This window comes from Vulpes vulpes, chromosome 15 (genome assembly GCF_048418805.1).
Source record: "Vulpes vulpes isolate BD-2025 chromosome 15, VulVul3, whole genome shotgun sequence".
NCBI classification, from domain to species: domain Eukaryota; kingdom Metazoa; phylum Chordata; class Mammalia; order Carnivora; family Canidae; genus Vulpes; species Vulpes vulpes.
In genome coordinates, this window is record NC_132794.1 from 76,031,148 (window position 1) to 76,045,835 (window position 14,688).

General features: G+C 37.1%; 1 protein-coding gene across 10 annotated transcripts in view; it reads left to right on the forward strand.

Annotated features, from left to right (window-relative positions):
• PEAK1 (pseudopodium enriched atypical kinase 1) overlaps positions 1-14,688 on the forward strand; it is a 294,851-nt gene that overhangs the window by 21,990 nt on the left and 258,173 nt on the right. The gene's annotated exons all lie outside the window — the stretch shown is intronic.

Here is a 14,688-nt window from a genome sequence, read left to right on the forward strand (position 1 = left end):
TGCTCTGTCCTGTCTGTCCCTTTGAGGCTTTAGCTTTTACCTAAGAAGCTGGCCTTGTTTAACGTTTTCACTTGTTTAAACCTGTGTAAGAGGCTTGAATTTTGCATCTTCAATTTACCTTATAAACCAGCTGCATATACCTAAGACCTACTAAATATACCCACCTGCTAGCATTCTCTTCCGCAGGATAAACTGGCCTTACCTCCCTTCGTTGTCAACTTGCTCTTCTCAGACTCTGCCTTGGTCAGGGAGGTCCTCATCCACACGGTTGCCCAGGCACCAAAATGTTGAGGTCACTTTTGATTCATCTATTCCAGTCTTGCCAAATCTGGTAGTTCTTAATTTGGAATGTATGGTTTGTCCCTTTTTCTTCATCACTACTACTTAAATGTTTTCCTTTTTTCACTAGAGGAGCAGATCATTGTTTCTTAGTTTTTTCAGAATTCCCATAAGGCTCTCCAAGTAATTTTTGAAAGACATTTTCCTGGATAGTTTCTGTTTCATTTATTTTCGTTATTTAACCAATTTAGTTTTGCAACTAGCATATGTCACTGGAGAGGTGGCTCCCTGTTGGAACAGTAAGTTTCAGTTCTGCTGAAAGAGCTCGTTTGCATTAGTCAGGGTGGCTTTAGAGGAGTTGAAACATTAGCTGTTAACAGTAATAAAATCACTTTCTTTATATAATTGTTTTGAATTTGAACAAATAATTCATGTTCAAATAAATAGAAGGTAAAATGTGTTTGAAGACAAATATTTGCAACTCATGATGAGAGTATTCCTGCCTCACAAAATTATTTCAGGAACAAGCTAATTATATTTACACCGGGCCAGTGAACATCCAGTCATTTGAGAGAATGACAAAGTATATGATCTTTCACTATTTTAAAAGTGTGTTGATGGGCTTTTTTTTTTTTAAGGAAGAATGAATTTTATAATTTATTAATTTAACATTCTACAAATGTTTTTGTAGAAAAGATTATCAGGAATGTAGTCAGCCCTTAATGGCAGTTTCCTTATGGGAAATGTTAAAAGGGAGGACATAGTTTTTGTTTGAGAGTTACTCTATGTTGAGAACACTGAAACAGTTCAGAAGAGCAATAGAAGCATTAGTAAATTTATATGTCTGCATTTGTTTAGTCAGCAAGTTGACTATGTTTTGTTCAGATAGATTATTTAAAGATCTTTGGTAAAAGACTCCTTCCCCATCAACTTCCCCATTTCCAGTATATTTCTATTGTTGTGCAACAACCTGTACATGTTTTCAGTTGGAAGTATCATATTATTGAGAGGCATTGAGTTTGCAGTTCAGTAGGAATCAAACAGAGTGGTGTAGTAGAAAGCTTTTCCTGCAAATTGTCTGACACGATGGAAAATTAGCTGTGGGGTAAGGGGAAAGCCACTTCTCTCTCGGCTTTGGTTTCCACTCTGTAGAATAAGAGTTAGACTGAGGTCCCGCCTAGCTCTGAATTTTTGTGGTGCCGCCCAAATCACTTCTGAGCGGTTTCTTAGAGAAAGGGGTGTTTGTTCCATAGCCTTTTCTGTTCTTTCAAAGCTAGCCTACGTGTTCTGAAGTTTGGGAAATATTTTTTTTCTCTGAAGTTAAGTGACCTAAACAGATAATAAGTTTTGACAGTAGTGTTATTAGTTTTATGCTACCAACAACATTTTAGCAACAGAACAGGATTGTTTCCAAATTAGAAACCTATTAAAATTCAAATGTTGATGAAGAAGGGCTTTAAACACTTTGTTTACATGGAGCCATTCGTAGAGCCATTCGTAGGGTTATCGGATGCTCATTCTAATAACAACAGCAATAAATAATAAGGTCATTAAGAGCCTGGATGCTGGGGCCTTACAACCTGGATCCACATCTGGCTCTGCCACTTACTCCTTTTGAGACCTTGGGCAAGTTATAATAATAGCACTTACCTAATAGGTTCACTGAGTAATATATGCCTGGCCTGTGACTCCTTATATGTGTACCTGCTATTTTGAATTTATTAATTATTTTTTACATTCCAGGGGTCAAGTCCTCCTCTGATACCCCCTTTAGTCTTCATAATAACCTGTGAAAGTGGTACCATCATAATCCTTATGAAGAGACTGAGGTTAACTAAGATTAACTAACTTGTATCACATAAGAAGTAGGTGCTAGAGTCATGATTTAAACTAGGTTTTTCTGACTCATTCTCACCCAGGTTCCTTCCTCATTCATATACAGTTGACTCTTCAACAATGTAGATTTGAACTGCATGGGTCCACTTATCTGGGGCTTTTTTTTTTCCTATACAGTATAGCACTGTAAATATATTTTCTCTTTCTTATGATTTTCTTAACGTTTTTTTCACAAGTTCTAGTGTAAGAATACAGTATATAGTACATATACAAACTATGTGCTAATTGATTTTGTTATTGGTAAGTCTTCTCGTCAACAGTAGGTTATTAGTAAAGTTTTTGAGGAGTTAAAAGTTTTACTTAGAATTTTGACTGCATGGGGATGGGAATGGGCAACCCTAGCCCTTGGATTGTTCTAGTCAGTTGTATACTGCTCTAAGTCTAGTCTGTTGGGAACTGTAAATGCTCTTACTGATTCCCTGGGCATTGACTTCTGGAGGCAGTCGGTGTTGGAAGACCAAAAGCTCATACAGCGTTTGAATGCCTCCTATCACTAGGATAAGCTGATTTTGACTGCCTCTCTCTCTTTTTTATATCTGGGTCTTTCAGGCCTCAGGGCTTTCTGTGAACTGTTTTCATACAATGTGATTTTATTTATTTCTGCAGACTGACCCAGCGTTGCTACCCACTTCCCAGTTCCTATGACATTGGCCTTGAGTTATAAAACACTACTTTTTTGCTAGGTCTACCTCCTTAATGGAGGAGAGTGAAAATTGTAACACACAATTATAATGAAGGTAATAACCTGAGCATCCACATAACTCTCCCTTTATTCACCAGATATTTACTGAATATTTAGTGTATGGCATTTTAACCTGGGGTTTAGCTCTTGTATTTTTCACTTGGAAATTTAAAAATGGCTTTCCAGTGAAACAACCTCACTGAAATGTAACATCAGTTGTTACTTATTTACAAAACTTTAGAGTACATTCATTTCAACTACTCATAGTCACTTTTTTTTTCTCTTGAAAATTCTTTTAGAAATAATGGTACGCGAATAGGTCTGTCATTACTTAACCTTCTTATGACATTACCATATTTAATGCTGAGTAATGCTAAGAATTAGGGTGGGGCCGGGTGTAGACATTTTGAATTTTGAGTTTGGGGTTTTAACTTGACCTGAAATGCTGAGTCAACTTTGTTCAGTATTTCGGAAAAGTATCTTTAAAAAAAAAAAAAAGAGATTTTATTCATGAGAGGGAGAGAGAGAGAGAGAAGTCAGAGGGAGAAGCAGGCTCCCTGCAGGGAGCCCAATGTGGGATTTGATCCTTGGACCCCGGGATCACAGGGATCACGCCCTGAGCCAAAGGCAGATGCTCAACCACTGATCCACCCAGGCATCTCTTCAGAAGTATCTTACATACTATTTGGGTTTCAAATAGTGTAACTCTAAAAAGTTAATTGTATTTAAGAAACTCTAAGAAGTTCTGTAAGCACCCTATGAGCTTTATTTTGTAGATAACTGAACAATGTAGATAATGTTGAAGTAATTTTATCCATTTTATTTCGAAAAAAATCTTGGTGTTGGTAATTTTTGTTTGTAAAGGGCCAGATAGTAAATATTTTAGGTTTTTTGGGGCCATTCGCTCTCTGTCACAGCTATTCAACTCTGCCAGTGTAGACTACAAGTAGCCATAGAAATACAACTCTTTGGGCATGACTGTGTTTCTATAAAACTTTATTTATGTAGACCTAGTTTGAGAATCTTGAATGGAGTCCAGTGAAGAAGGCACTCCTTAGCCAACAACAGCTGTTTAAACTTCTGGTAGAATTGGCTGCTGACTTAGAGGAGTCACAATAGTGTTTATATAGAAGTAAAAGCCATGGTTTGAAATATCACAGACTGCTAAGAACCACTCTCATTCGGAGTTCGCTTTCCAAAATGTCATGATTTTGCTTTCAGTGAATGCATACAAGAGTCTTGTGTAATGTATCATTAATTTGGAAGCTATTACTTGTTCAGCTACATGTGCATATTTTAGTTTTCTTTGTACATTTAAAAAAGAGAGATGGAAAAATTCAGTACCATTCAAGAGAGGAACTGCTACTCAATACTTAGGTAGTTATTTGCCAAATCACATTTTGGATTAAGTTTCTATTTTTAACTGACATACCGCCTTAAATTTGCCAAAATCTGATTGCATTTGGAAGGAAAATGGCATTGTTGCTATTTCCTCTGCATGATAATATCTAAAATAGGCAGCAGCCAACAGAGCAAGAGTGAAGGTAAAGGGAAAAAATAATAATACTCTTTGAGCTTGTACTTTTTTTTCCTCCAGCAAATTTCAAATCTAGTTAGATTGTGCTTTCCTTTACTCTGATCTTTAGAATACCTTATTTATTTTCTGCATTCCATAATCCCCCTCAGGTAAATATTTTTTGTATTTTAATTAATATGAGTTTACTAACATCTGTATTATTGAGGTACGATTATGAACCATTTTGTTAGAATTTAACCTTCTGATCACATTGACTAATGTTTTCATTCGCAATCTATGTTTTATAGTGTTTCAGTCTGTTTCCCCTCAGTGAGTACTTCTGTTTTAGAGCAGGAGTATAACTGACATAGGTGTACCAAGTGGCTTAGGAAATGTTTTAAAATAGTAACTTTACAACTACCTTTTAGAGCTTAAGAAATAGAAAAGGTTTAAATCATCCAGTTTTTAATACTCTGAGTATTTTGTTTTACGTCATGTTTTTGTGCACCCTAGTATTATAAAAAATGTATGTGGGATTACAAACAGATTTGGGGTTTGTGACCAGTTTGAGTCTCTAACTGGATAGTGTTTTGCTCAAAGTTTCCTTTATGTTTCTTTTACATTAGTAGTGTCAGGATGCCATGCAGTCCCCAGTCTGAATCCCTAGGAGGAAAGTTTTGAACAGGATTCTAAAAAGTGTGGTTATTAGATTTTGATGTATCTTTTGACATTTATCCCACTTAAAAAGACCAAGAGAACGTAGGATCAAGATGTTGCAAATTTTAACTCTGATGTTTCTTTTCAAAGCAGGTATTTCCTAATACGATGTGGGTATCCTTCTCTATTTAAAATAATGATATAACCTGATTTCATATTTCAACTTTTTGGTCATTCATAAACTGTTGCATGCATACATTTTCCAAATAGATACAATGAATACAAGATACAATGAATATTTTAAGTGAAATTCATCTTCCTTTATTTTAGGAGCATTATGAATATTCATAAAAGTTCATTTTTGGTCCATTGAACCCCATATGAAAAAGCTTCCATTTGTATTTAATCTTAGTGGGATTCCCTTTCAAGAAGTTAGTAGCTGCATTCTAAGTGTATTTAAAACTGTTAGGTTAATAGGACTGTTAATTGACTATTGTTAGACAAGAAATCAAAATAGAAGAAGGAAAACCCCCAGCTGTATATCTCCCTGATGGAGTAGATGGAACACTATCCTACGGAGAAAACACAGAGCTGGGAACTAATGATCATTTTAGCAACTGTAATGTGGCAGGCATTCACTTCTTTGGGAATTGATAATACCCTTTGTTTACCATAGACAGGGGGAAATAAAGGAAGCCTAATTCAGACTTGGTATGGGTAGGGTCCAAGGGAAGATGTCAGGAGATTATTTCTTTCTTTCTTTTTTTTTTTTTTAAGATTTTATTTATTTATTCATGAGAGACACGGAGAGAGAGGCAGAGACACAGGCAGACCGAGAAGCAGGCTCCCTGCAGGAAGCCCAATGCGCGACTCATGCCCTGGGCCAAAGGCAGATGCTCAAGCGCTGAGTCACCCAGGGGTCCCTGGGAGATTATTTCTAAGAGAGGAATGTGAGCTTAGACTCACATAGCCAGGCAGGCAAAGGAAAAGAGTATTCTATGAAAAAAAAAAAGATTGAGCTATGGCATGGAGGTATGAAAGGATGTTAAATATTGGTATCTCTAGGTATCTATAGAGTTGATGAATGAGGAAGTGGAAAGTGGTGGTGTGAAGGATCAGGTTGGAAAGGATTGTTGAGTTTTAAATATTAAGGGCACCAGACTATAGAGCCAGAACTTTGTTCCAATGATGACAGGGAATCCCTGAAGGGAGCTTGGGGTTTGTATCCTCTTTGATTTATTAGCTGTGTCTATTACCACTCTTGTGCAATTAATGTAAAAGAAAAAGAAGAGGATGGAGTCTAGTTTGAAACCTCTGTGAATTTTCTTATTAGGAAGAATTTTTTCATATTGTATCCAGAAGCAGAGAAAATATGAAGGTATTCTTAATGGTCTGAGATTAGGAATTGAAAACCTTTGGTTCTAGTTCTGGTTGCTTTACTAATTTTGGCAAAGCATCTAATCTCTTATAGTCTCACTTCCAGATCAAATAAAATTAGGTTCTTGGACCTTTGTTTTTGCCCAGGCCTTTTTTTTTTTTTTTTTTCTTTTATCAAGGTGGGGGTGAGGATGGAGGTGGATGCCCATGAAGAAGGCAGGCAAGCATGTTGATTGGCCTCAAAGCAGCAATAATGGCTAAATGAGTACTGCTGAAATTATTTCTTCTAGGGATTTTGGCAGAAAATGCCAGGATAATAGGGTGTTGTCATTGAAAACCTGATGGTTGGATTTCAGGCTCTCTGTAGTCTGGGTGGAAAAATGAAGATCTTAGGACCTCACAAGTGAACTCAGGCCCCCTTTATTCTGTGAGGCAAAGTAAGAAAATGATTACTTGCATCCACCTTACTCCCAGGATAAACTGAATTTGTGATAGAAAAAGGTGAAGTTTGTTGGCAATGGCAGGTTCAGCATTTCTTTACTATTACAACAATCATTGCTTTATTCTGTATGGACCAATTATTATCTTGTGTTGAGTTGGTCTTTTTGCTTTCATTATGTCTCAATTGCAGTCTCACATTATCTTGTCGTGTTTATTAACCTTAAAACACAATTTTCATCATGTTATTTCCTTAATTTAAAAGTCCACAGTACTACTTTGCCGTCTGTTTGGGTTTCATAGAATCTGTAGAACAATCTCTCTGAATGGAGAGAGGAGTGCTTGGGACGTGCTAGAGATGTGTCTGACTTAATAACACAAATCATATTATTAATGTGTATTGTCCAAATAAAAGTCTTATTTAGCAAATTTCTCTCACTGTAATTACCCAAGGAATAAGGTCCTCATAGAAGATTATGTGATTGAAGGTACATAGTCTTGGGTTGGTGAATGTGGTGTTCCAAGATTTCCAGCAAAACATTTATTGGTCTGCCATTTGTAATAGTAGGGGGATGCCTGTCTTTGAGGGACAAACCATTGTTACTTAATAATTGATTTTCTCTCATCTCTGACAGTTGGACTATGTACGTGATAAGCAGGAAGAAGATAAAAAGGAAATTTGTCTTTAAAAATCACTTATGTTCTATCTCCTAACACCTTACTTGTCAGTACTCAGAGAACTGCAGCAGTATAGTGATTCTCGTTGTCTGGCAGATTTTCAGGTGCACCAGTGGCATGACCCAACCATCAGTCAGATTTGTGAGCTTTCCCAGCCTGCGTTATGTACTGATTGCCGGGGCAGAACCTTGTTCACAGCACTAGCTCCTGGGCCAGTTCTGATTGGCTTTTGATGGAGGAAGGGGAAAGAGTATCCTTGAAATGTCAGTGTGTTAAGAATAAAACAAAGACCATAGGGTCTAAAAACCAAAACGAAACAAAATAAAACCGAATTTATTCATTTCCCAGGCAAGGAAACCTAGTAAAGAAATTATCAAGGAAGAAAAGCCTGTTTTTTTAGTACTAGAAAGAGCAGTAATGGTGGTTATTCTAATTTAGAGTTGAAAACTAGCATTTTTCAGTAGGATGGAATGAATTTGTAGATCTGGGTATAATTGGTTGAACAGGTCCCATTGTAGTGACCAGCATTTTGTTTTCATATGTCCTAGGCAGGTACTGCTGTACATGGAAACCTTTACTTTTATTAGCTTCTAGGCTCTGTTCCAAAGCTGATTAAATCTCTTCTGAATGTTGTGGACCAACCTACCCTTTCAAGGGTCCCTGTTGGTGTGGTCTAGAGTTGAGTAAGCTCTTGGGTTGGCAGTGAACAGTTGCCACTTTAGATATACTTCTAGAATATTTTCACAGGAAACCCCTGGATCTGTGTATGTTACATGTGGGGAACTGTGGCGCAGTACGTTCAGTTAGACTATAGCTTCCCTCAGCATTTGCCCACCTTCCCAGAGGGTACAGAATTGTATGTATGAGAGTATTTGATACCTTATTTTTGTTAAGTTATATAAAAGCTTGGGATGGAGATATATATATATATATATATATATATATATATATATATATAATATATCTCAAATATATATATATAAGTATATATATATTTATATAGATTAAAAAGTTTCTTTAAAAATTAATTTCCCTTAATACTTAAATACTTTTACATTTTATTCTTCAACACACTCTTCAAGACTAATTCTCATTCTCTTAGGACTTTCAGCTCCAAGAGAATATGAATTACAGAATTCTCAGAAGGTCTATTAAATAATTTTGCCCTTATTGGAAGGCCTTGTTATGGACACCCCCAAATCTTTGAGTTTCCATTTGAAAAGCATGGTGGTACTCCCATTTATTTTTTTGGAGAAAGAGTTTGTGTGACCTCTGATTCTCAGCACTGTTGTAGGTTGCTTTTTTCTTATACCTTGTTACCTAACTGAACACAGTTAATTTATTGCTACTCCAACTTGTCACCCACTGAAGAGGGTTGGCATGATTTTTGGCAAGGATCATTTAAGCAGTTTTATCTCTTTAAAGACAAGTCAATTAACATTAAAGACAGTCTTAGCTAGAGTTGTCTCTTGCAGATCAAGGAAAGATGAGGAGAGGAAAAGCAAAATCCTTGAAACGTATACAATCCACTCAGCAAATATGTTTGTGCTTGGGAATGGACGTGTTGATGACCTCTTTTCTGTGAATGGTATGTGAATTTTGAAACAATGGTATTCTCCGTGGTAGCAGAGATTGAGGGTCTTTTTGTTCTTTGACTCAGATTTGGTCTTTGGGAACATTTAATAATATTTCAAATATATCTTGATTTATTTGCTATTTCTAGTTGAGTTTTCGGTGTGTCTATTTCCTGGGGCTGAGGAGAATTGGCAATGTGATTTTTAAAAGGATTTATTTATTTCAACAAATAAGTATGCAATGGTATTGGCATTCCAAAAACGACTAAGGCATAAAATGTTATTGTTATAAATTCATACTGCACAGTACAGTTAAAAATGCATTTAATGTCAGCAAAGGGAAAGATTTTGTTATTTTTCCAATAACTTTAAAATGCAACCAATAGGCCCTATATACGATAACCCTAATTAAACATGGTTTGTAATGTAAATAAGAGCTTGAAATAGCAAGATTTCTGGTGGCTGAATGATTGAATTCCATACTCTAAGAATCAAGAATTTCTTTTTTTTTTAATTAAAAATATCCCCCCAATTTTTATTAAATTCTAGCTTGTTAATATGCACTGCAATGTTGGTTTCATGAGTAGAATTCAGTGATCATCAGTTACATACAACACCCAGTACTCATTATATCAAGTGCTTTCCTTAAAACCCATCACCCATTTAGCCCATCCCCCACCCACCACCCTCCATCACCCCTAAGTCGGTTCTCTATCTTTAAGAGTCTTTTATGGTTTGTTTCCCTCTCTCTTTTTTCTTTTTTCTCCCCGCTCCCATATGTTCATCTGCTTTGCTGCTTAAGTTCCACGTATGAATGAAATTATCTCATCTTCAAATAGTGAAAGTTTGACTTCTTCCTTGCCAATCTGAGTGCCTTTCATTTCTTTTGGTTGTCTGATTGCTGAGGCTAAGACTTCCAGTGCTGTGTTAATAGTGATGGTGAGAGTGGATTTCCTGGTCTTGTTCCTGACTGTAGGGGAGGGGCTCTCAGTTTTTTCTATTAAGAATGGTATTAGCTGTGGGTCTTTCGTATATGGCCTTTATGATGTTGATTTATGTTTCCTCTATTCCTACTTTGTTGACAGTTTCTTTCTTTCTTTCTTTCTTTCTTTCTTTCTTTCTTTCTTTCTGTCTGTCTGTCTGTCTTTCTGTCTTTCTTTTTGTTGACAGTTTTTTCAAGAATGAGTGCTGTATTTTGTCAGATGCTTTTTCTGCATCTATTGAAATGATCATATGGTTCTTATCCTTTCTTTTATTAATGTCATATATCATGTTGATTGATTAGCAAATACTGAACCAGCCCTACAGCCTAGAAATAAATTCCAGTCAATCATGGTGAATCATTCTTTTAATGTACTGTTGAATTTGATTTGCTAGTATCTTGTTGAGAATTTTTTCATCCATATTTATCAGGAATATTGGCCTGTATTTGTCTTTTTTTAGTGAAGTCTTTGGTTTTAGAATCAAGGTAATGCTAGTCTTGTAGAATGAATTTGGAAGTTTTCCTTTCATTTCTTTTTTTAGGAACAGTTTGAGAAGAATAGGTATTAATTCTTTTTTTAAAAATCTAGTAGAAACATTTAAAGAAGGAATAATACCTATTCTACTGAAGCCGTTTCAAAAGATAGAAATGGAAAGAAAGCTTCCAAACTCATTCTGTGGGGCCAGCATTACCTTGACCCCAAAACCAAAGACTCCATTGAAAAGTAGAATTATAGACCAATATCCCTGATGAATATGGATATCAAAATACTCACCAAGATACTAGCCAATAGGATCCAATAACACATTAAAAGGTTATTCACCAGGACCAGGACCTAATGGGATTTATTCGTGGGATGCAGGGTGGTTCAACATTTGTAAATTAATCAACTTGATAGATCACATTCATCAAAGAAAAGAAGCATATGATCCTCTCAATTGATGCAGAAGAAGCATTTGACAAAATACAGCATGCTTTCTTGATTAAAACTCTTCAAAGTGTAAGGATAGAGGGAGCATACCCCAATATCCTAAAAGCCTCTACAAAAAGCCCACAGTCAATATCCTTCTCAATGGGGAAAAACTGGAGAGCTTTTCCCCTAAGATCAAGAACACGATGAATGTCTACTCTCACCATTGTTGTTCAACATAGTACTAGAAGTCCTAGTCTCAGCAGTCAGACAACAAAAAGAAATGAAAGGCACTCAGATTGGCAAAGAAGAAGTCAAACTCTCACTCTTCACAGATGACATGATACTATATATGGAAGACCCAAAAGACTCCACCCCAAGATTGCTAGAACTCATACAGCAATTCAGCAACATGGCAGGATACAGAATCAATGTACAGAAATCAGTGGCATTTCTATATGCCAACAGTGAGACTGAAAAAAAGAGAAATTAAGGAATTTATCCCATTTACAATTATGCCAAAAACCATGAGATACCTAGGAATAAACCTAACCAAAGAAGTAAAGGATCTGTACTCTAAAAACTACAGAACACTTATGAAAGAAGTTGAGGAAGACATAAAGAAATGGAAAAACATTCCATGCTCCTGGACTGGAAGAATAAATATTGTGAAAATGTCTGTGTTACCCAGAACAATCTACACATTCAGTGCAATCCCTATCAAGATATGATGGACTTTTTTCACAGAGTTGGAACAAATAATCCTAAGATTTGTATGGAACCAGAAGAGACCCCAAACAGCCAGAGGAATGTTGAATAGGAAAACCAAAGCCAGGGGCATCACAATGTCTGACTTCAAGTTACATTACAAAGTTGGGATCATTAAGACAGTGTGGTACTGGCACAAAAACAGACACATAGATCAATGGAACAGAATAGAGAATCCAGAAATGGACCCTCAACTCTATGGTCAACTCATCTTTGACAAAGCAGGAAAGACTATCCAATGAAAAAAAGACAGTCTCTTCAATAAATGGTGCTGGGAAAATTGGAAGCCATGTGCAAAAGAATGAAACTAGACCATTCTCTTACACCAGACACAAAGATAAACTCAAAATGGATGAAAGATCTAAACGGAGACAAGAATCCATCAAAATCCTAGAGGAGAACACAGGCAACACCCTTTTTGAACTTGGCCACAGCAACTTCTTACAAGATCCATCTAGGAAGGCAAGGGAAACAAAAGCAAAGATGAACTATTGGGACTTAATCAAGATAAAAAGCTTCTGCACAGCAAAGGAAACAGTCAACAAAACTAAAAGACAACCTACAGAATGGGAGGAGATATTTGCAAATGACATATCAGATAAAGGGCCAGGATCCAAGATCTATAAATAACTGATCAAACTCTACACCCAAAAACCAAACAATCCAGTCAAGAAGTGGGCAGAAGACATGAACAGACATTTCTCCAAAGAAGACATAGACTTGGCCAACAAGCACATGAGAAAATGCTCATCACTCATCATTAGGGAAATATAAACCAAAAGCACAATGAGATCCCACCTCACACCAGTGAGAATGGGGAAAATTAAGAAGACAGGAAACAACAGATGTTGGAGAGGATGTGGAGAAAGGGGAACCCTCCTGCACTGTTGGTGGGAATGTGAACTGGTGCAGCCACTCTGGAAGACTGGAGGTTCTTCAAGATTGCAAATAGAGCTACCATGTGACCCAGCAAATGCACTACTGGGTATTTACCCCAAAGATATGGATGCAGTGAAATGCCGGGACACCTGCACCCCAATGTTCATAGCACCAATGTCCACAATAGCCATACTGTGGAAGGAACCTCAGTGTCCTTCGACAGATGAATGGATAAAGAAGATGCGGTCTGTGTATACACAATGGAATATTACTCAGCCATCAGAAAGGATGAATACCCACTATATACATTAACATGGTTGGAACTGGAGGGTATTATGCTAAGTGAAACAAGTCAATCAGAGAAAGACAATTATCATATGGTTTCACTCATGTGGAATATAAGAAATAGTGAAAGGGACTGTAAGGGGAGGGGGGTGGGAAACTGGGGAAAAATGAGAGAGGAAGACAAACCATGAGAGACTCTTGACTCTGGGGAACAAAGGGTTGTGGGAGGGGAAGTGGGTGGGGGGATGGGGTAATCAGGTGCTGGGCATTAAGGAGGGCACATGATGAGCATTGGGTATTATATGTTGGCAAATTAAATTTAAAGAAAATAAAAATTCATTTCTAATATACCAATAAACTAAAAGTCTGGTAGAATTTCCTTGGGAGGACAACTGGCCCTGGACTTCTGTTTGTTGGGAGATTTTTTTTTTTTAAAGATTTATTTACTTATTTGTGAGAGGTGGGGGGGGGGGTGGCTGGCAGCAGAGACATAGAGGGAGAAGCAGGCTTCGTGCAGGGAACCCGATGCGGGACTCGATCCCGCAGGCTTCGTGATCCTGGGATCACGCCCTGGGCGGAAGGCAGATGCTAAACTGCTGAGCCACCCAGGTGCCACTGTTGGGAGATTTTTGATTAGCGTTTTACTTCTTTACTCATTATGGTCTGTTCAAATGGTCTGTTTCTTCCTGTTTCAGTTTTAGTAGTTTGTGTGTTTCGAAGAATTTATTCCTTCCAGATTGTCTGGTGGCATATAATTTTTCATAATATTCTTTTATGACTGTATTTCTGTGGTGTTGGTTGTGATCTCTCTTTTCTTTCATCTGTGATTATATTTGTTTGGGTCCTTTCTGTTTTCTCTTTGATTAGTCTGGCTAGGTATTTATCAGTTTAATTTTCTTTCAAAGAACCAGTTCTTTCATTGATCTGTTCTATTGGTTTTGTTATATATATATGTATATTTTTTTTTTTTTTAAGATTTTTATTTGTTCATTAGAGATACGCACACACACACACACACACACACACACAGAGGCAGAGACACAGAGGGAGAAGCAGGCTTCTCACCAGGAGCCTGATGTGGGACTCTATCCCGGGACCCAGGGATCATGACCTGAACCGAATGCAGGTTCTCAACCACTGAGCCACCCAGGTGCCCCTGTATTGTTATTTCTGTTCTCATCTTTATATTTCTCTTCTCCCGCTGGCTTTAGACTTTATTTGCTGTTCATTTTCCAGCTCCTTTAGGTGTAAGGTTAGGTTGTGTACTTGAGACTTTTCTTGCTTCTTGAGGTAGGCCTGTATTGCAGTATACTCCCCGCTTAGGACTGCTTTTGCTGCATCCCAGAAGTTTTGGACTGTCATGTTTTCACTTGACCTTAGTGGAGTGAAGTGAAGTGTCATGTTTTCACTTGATCTCAGAAGTCCAAGAAGCGGTAGGACTTTCATCTTTCCATTTTCATTTGCTTCCATGTACCTTTCTGTTTCATCTTTAATTTCCTGGTTAACCCACTCATTCTTTAGTAGGATGTTTTTTAACCTTCACATATTTGTGATCTTTCCACATTTTTTCTTATGGTTTCTTTCAACTTGTATAGTGTTGTGGTCTGAAAATATGTATGGTATGATCTCAATCTTTTTTGTAAAGTTGAGGGCTGATTTGTGACCCCAGTCAGTATGTGATCCATTCTGGAGAATGTTGTGTGCACTGAAGAAGAATGTGCATTCTGCTGCTTTAGGATGAAATGTTCTGTAAAATCCATCGGGTCC